This window comes from Nuphar pumila, chromosome 16 (genome assembly GCF_984573655.1).
Source record: "Nuphar pumila chromosome 16, dmNupPumi1.hap1.1, whole genome shotgun sequence".
NCBI lineage: Eukaryota > Viridiplantae > Streptophyta > Magnoliopsida > Nymphaeales > Nymphaeaceae > Nuphar > Nuphar pumila.
The window spans coordinates 75,429,857-75,435,704 of NC_143264.1; the positions used below are offsets into that span (position 1 = coordinate 75,429,857).

The 5,848-nt window shown below is 43.0% G+C and overlaps 1 pseudogene; it reads left to right on the forward strand.

The window, feature by feature from the left end:
* The first annotated feature begins 4,319 nt into the window (after positions 1-4,319).
* Positions 4,320-5,536, forward strand: LOC149813647 (AT-hook motif nuclear-localized protein 23 pseudogene; annotated as a pseudogene).
* Positions 5,537-5,848: the final 312 nt, after the last annotated feature.

Sequence of the window (5,848 nt, forward strand, 5' to 3'; positions counted from 1 at the left end):
TATAAAAAAAATAAAATTGGTCTTTGTGTCTATGTGATACCTTTTAAAGTGTAAAACAAAAGAGAAGAAATCTTGAGAATTCTATTATATTGTTCGTTGCATTGAAGAATGCTCAAAATCACTGTGTTTTAACCCACGGCTGTTTAAATTATGTATTTGATTCGAAGTTTGTTTCTTTGATTAAAGATAGGCTGCACTTCTTAAAGGAAGAATTCCATTGGGATGTAAAGAAATGTGAAGGATCAAAAGCACATGTTAATTCTACTTGATCTATGCATCAAAAGCCTAGGAAGAAGCAACACTTGAGGCATGTTAAAAAGTTAAATAAAAAGCAAAATAATGATTAGGAAGTCCAAAGAGAATGTATTTCATATGCAAGTAAACTCCTTTATGCCTACTAATCCCTTTCTTAATCAACATATATACCCTTTTTTGTTAGGGCAATCATAGTGTTTTTTTTTTCTTAACTAACAATAACGATGCTACTGAAATTCCCAAGATATGTTGAACATATTGGATTTAATTAGGAGTCTTTGTAATGTTGTTAGAATCTGTCTGAATCGGCCCTTAGCCGATTCAAAAGGGCCAATTCACATGTCATTTCAATTCATATTTTTAATTTTTTTAAGGGGTTAAAAATTTGTTAAATATTTTTTAGTGTTTAGTAACACGTGTCATCTTATGATAAAAAGTTGTCTGGCAGGAGAAGTTAGTGCACCTCACCTTGTGTTGGGACATTGCAAGTTCGAACCCCAAATGGTATGACTGTATATTTGGTAGGGGTCTGCCTAACCCTGGCTTTCTCTGTCGAAAAAATTTGACAACATTGTTTTGTGCATGCCGCATGCGGTGAGAGTCACACATATGATCATGAGGGGGCTTGTGTGTGTGGTACCAACGGGGTTCCGCATGGTTGGTAGGAGCTATCAGTGCACGTCTCCCTGTGGTGGGACGTTGCAGGTTCAAAACCCCAGTGGTACGTTGAATAATAACAGGTGAGGGTATGCCTAACACCAGCTTGACTTAAAAAAAAAAAGTATAGTGTGGCCGTTGGACCCACCCAACCTATTTAATTCCTCAAAAGAGTTGTGCTGTCATGTGAAAAAATAAAATAAAATAACTAATATCAATCTCTTTAGAACCGCATACACAATTTCTTTTTTTAGACGAGTTATTTTTTGCTAAAATAATTACAAAAGAAACAAAATATTTCTTAAGAAATAGGGTAAGAATTTTATAAAAAAAACTTCATTTTTATTGTATTTGTAATTTGTTCCTCCTCGTGACAACAACAAGCTAGTTGACCATAACGTCATTGAGCTCTTCTCACTAAATCTTTAAAGAAAAGAAAAAAAAACCCATCTAACTTCATATGCTCTAACTCCTAATCAAAATAAAATTATAAACAATCACCCGTACCAAAACTATTATATTTTATTATATTGAGAAACATCATGCAAGCTCATGCTTGCATCCTCTCCCCCACTATGTCCCACTACCTTGAAAATTTAAACCAAGCTATATCCTAGTCTGGGTGTATTACATGGCATATACCAGCTCGCCACCACGTCTAAAGGCTTTGAGTGTCGAGAAAATAGGGAGAATGCCTCCTCATTTTGCCCTTTCATATTAAAAAAAAATGAACTAAAAATTCTGAAAAAATGTTTTCTTCGAAAAAAAAGTCCGATCTTAAGGAGCGTTTGATGTCGGAATACCGGTAGGTTACTAAAGCGAACCAGTCCTACCGGTAGCTGCCGGCCGGCAGGGAGTATGATTAATTTGTTATTGACTTACCTTCTCTTTTTGGTAAAAAAAAAATTCTATTTTTGCAATGATTTTCATATTGAATTGTACTCGTGGTTTTAGTTTTATGTTTCAGTTCTGTTTTTTGAAAACGCTTGGTTTTGATTCAAAACTTGCATTGTCTTTTTTTGTTCCTAGGTTGTTTTAGAGTTGTAATAGACGGTGCTCATCTTTTTATTTTTTATGTTTTCAGAAATATATATGTGGCATTGAAGTTTAAAAAATTGCGTAATTTTTTATTTTTTGGCTATCATTTATTAAAAAATTTAAGATCTAATGCCTTTTTTTTATTCCGGCAACAACCGGCTAGACTAGTTCGCTCTCAGCAATCCGGCAGGAAACGGTAGTCGCTTCCTTGGAACCGAAATCCTCTCAAAGAAAGGAATTTTTTTTTTGAACCTTTTTTAACTTTTTCTTTAACATGAAAGGACAAAATGGAAAGGCATTCTTCTCCATTTTCTCCACACTCAATGCCTTTACATTGAAACCGGACTCAGTCACTAAATACAAGAAAAAACATTTTTGTAGTTCCTAACCTGAAAAGATCACGGGTCCTATTTGGTAACAGAGACCCACGAACAGATAATCCCCCATTGTCCAAATTGTGCCCCCACCCCTTCCCACAGAGTCAGTGAGATAGAGAGAGAGAGCTGACGTGTGATGTTGACATGGTAGGGGGATGATGTTCAGTGGATCGTCCAAGAAGATCACATCACTAAATTTTTCTCTTTGTTGCTAAAGGTGGCTTCCCTCCCTCCCTCAGAGAGAGAGAGAGAGAGAGAGAGAGAGAGAGAGAGAGAGAGTCTATATTCTTGTATGTGCTGTGTGCATGTGTGAGCAGCCGGAAAAAGGTCTCTGTATTCGTGTATGTGTGCATGTGTGCATGTGTGAGAGGCCTAAAATTCCGGGATGATTCCATGGGCACGTGTGGGAGGCCTAAAATTCCGGGATGATCTCTCTCTCTCTCTCTCTCTCTCTGCGTGCAGTGCACCCTCCCCGGAGAAGGGGGGACTCATATGGGGAAGGACAGCTTGCCCAGGTTTTCCGGGCAGGTTGACCAATTCCCGATGACAACGACTGCTGGCTCGTGGCCGACACTTATAGCTGGGGCTGCCCCTCTTTGACTTGTAGACCACACGTGACTCACACTCCACGAGAACAAGGCAGCGGGGAAGGGAACCCTTCATCCCCCCTCCCCCCCCCCTGGCCTTGATTCATCAAAACCTCCCTAGCACTTGGGACATGTCCATAACACTATATCAACCATACCTATGGCTATCAAATATTTAGTCGTTTTATTAATTCAAAGCATTCATGTATGAGCTTAACATCTCAAGAGGTGAGTGTTCAAGTCGTGGATTCAGATTGCAGTCCCTACCCGGTTCATATATAATCATCATCAAGTATACAAGTTTAAAGAACTAATAAAATTAATCAGTAAAATATGGTAATAGTGCCCTCGTGGATTTTCAAGTTATTGATTTTCTCTTTTCATTTTGCAATAAAATTAGTGCTTGTGAAAGAAAACGTACACTGATGGTGTTAACAAAACCATAAAAGCCATGGTAGACTAGAAAAGTTAAACAGTCCAATTCATCGTTGGATACGAAAGAAGGCCACACAGGTATGACACTGACTTATATGGTTACATGGAGACGAAAAGAAGCCCACGCTCACATAAAATAAGGCTTGTTATCATCTCATAGGAACAAATCCGAGGGTTATATATTTTAGTCTTGTTTTTGTTCATTTTTGCTTCATGGCCAAATAGATATGTTAACGATGTGATTCGAGTCTGCAACTCGAGTCTTCGATTGGATGGATGGTTCATGTTGGTAGAATCATGAGGGGGCAAAGCTAAATGACACATCCAGCCAGCCAGCCAGCCTCAAGCTTAATTAATTATTCTTTTTGTTGCTGCACAAAGGACGACTTGACCTAATTTGGTTTGATCTTGCAGTGGACACATATGCTATGTTAGGCTTTGAAAAGGAAACCTTATCTGCACATAAGGTTGGCCAAGGAGAAACCCTAACCACACACTAACCAAGCTTTAGACAAATTTGATCCCTTTGTTTAAGGTCCCAACTTGAGAAGGCAAAGCCAATAATGCACCAGTGACGACAGTGGGCCGTCCAAAGAGACAACATGGGTCCCACCCGCCGCATCACCCTCTCTCTCTTACTTATTGGAGAGTTTAATCATTACAATAATTATAGACTCAACGGCTGTTGGATGCCTGCCCATCTGTTTCTCTCTCTCTCTCTCTTTCTTCTTTCTCTTTCTTTCTAAAGCTTTACACATACAAACACCCTTCTCCATCACCACCAGTTGAAGAGTTCGAATCCCCGAGTTCTTTCCAATCTTTTATATATTTCTCCACACTAAAAAAGAAGAGAGAAAATAAAAACAATTGCTCTTCTTTCTCTTATTATATTCTTTTTCTTTTGATTATCGTGGTTTGTTTTCTTTTTTCAAAGAAAAAAAAATCTCCTCCTTGGATGTAGAAGAGATCAATGGCGGGGCTCGATCTCGGCACGGCAACGAGGTTCCTCCACCAGCAGCTGCACCACAGGCCGGGTTTACACCTGCATCAGCAACACAACGGCGACTCAGATGACGACGCCAGCAACCACGCGGCGAGCAACGGCCGGCTGGGAGCGGACGAGGAGGAGCGGATGGGTTCCGGCGGCGGCGGAGGAGGGCTGGAGTTGGTGGCTGCGGCGGGGTCCGGCGACGTGGTGGGCCGGAGGCCGAGGGGGAGGCCGGCGGGGTCAAAGAACAAGCCGAAGCCGCCGGTGATCATCACCAGGGAGAGCCCCAACACCCTCCGATCCCACATTCTGGAGGTGGCCAGCGGCAACGACATCTACGAGTGCGCCGCCAACTACGCCCGCCATCGGCAGCGCGGCGTCTGCATCCTCAGCGGCAGTGGCACCGTCACCAACGTCACCCTCCGGCAGCCCGCCGCCACTGGGGCCATCGTCACCCTCCACGGCCGCTTCGAGATCCTCTCCCTCTCTGGATCGTTCCTGCCACCCCCGGCACCGCCCGGAGCCACCAGCCTTACCGTGTTCCTCGCCGGGGGCCAGGGCCAGGTCGTTGGCGGAAACGTCGTTGGCCGGCTTGTCGCTGCCGGCCCAGTCATGGTCTTCGCCGCGTCGTTCACCAACGTGGCATACGAGCGGCTGCCACTCGAGGAGGAGGAGGAACCGCCAGTGCAGATGCAGGCGCCGCCCGTCAGCCAGCCGGTCGGGATCCCGACAGGTGTAGGGCAGTTCCCGGACCCGTCCTTGGGGCTGCCCTTCTTCAATTTGCCACTCAATATGGCCAATTGTCAGCTGCCCGTCGACTCACACGGCTGGGCCACCAATTCCGGCCGGCCACCGTTCTGAATTCGACGGTAGTGGTGGTGGTAGTAGAGAAGGGTAAGGAGGGTCTTCTTTTCCCTCTTCCTTCTCTCCTTCTACCTCTCTTTATTGCTTTTTTGTATCTGTTGTTGGCGGGACTTTCAAATGTGAGACTGTGTTTTCTTGAATGGGGTGTTTAGTAGAGAAGGGAAAATGAAGGAATGAAGGAAGGAGGTTTGATCGGCGGTGTTCAACCTGGAGCGGGAGAGAAGAGAGAGAGTGGGAGATAGAGAGTTTTGATTATTGAAGGAGAAACGTATGTCCCCAGCAAAGGTTAGCATGCAGTTTCGTGGATTTCATGTACAATCTCTCTCTCTCTCTCTCTCTCTCTCTCTCTCTCTCTCTCTGGTTTTTTTTTATTTTCTTCCTTTAATGTATCAAACACTTATGTTTCATAAGCAACAGGTTTGAGGCTTTGCACTTGCTTGGAAGCACCATCTCTTTTTTGTCTGTTGAATGAATTGGAAGCACCATCTCATGCTCCTTATAAATTCGTCCTACATATGCATTCATGGTTTCATTCAAAAAATTCTGCCGCCATCATTGATTCTTGGAACTTGTTCTGAAATTATAGTCAACCTTCACTGTTTTCATAACAATAGCCGTGAAATTTGTTCCTGTTTGTTATTGAACTT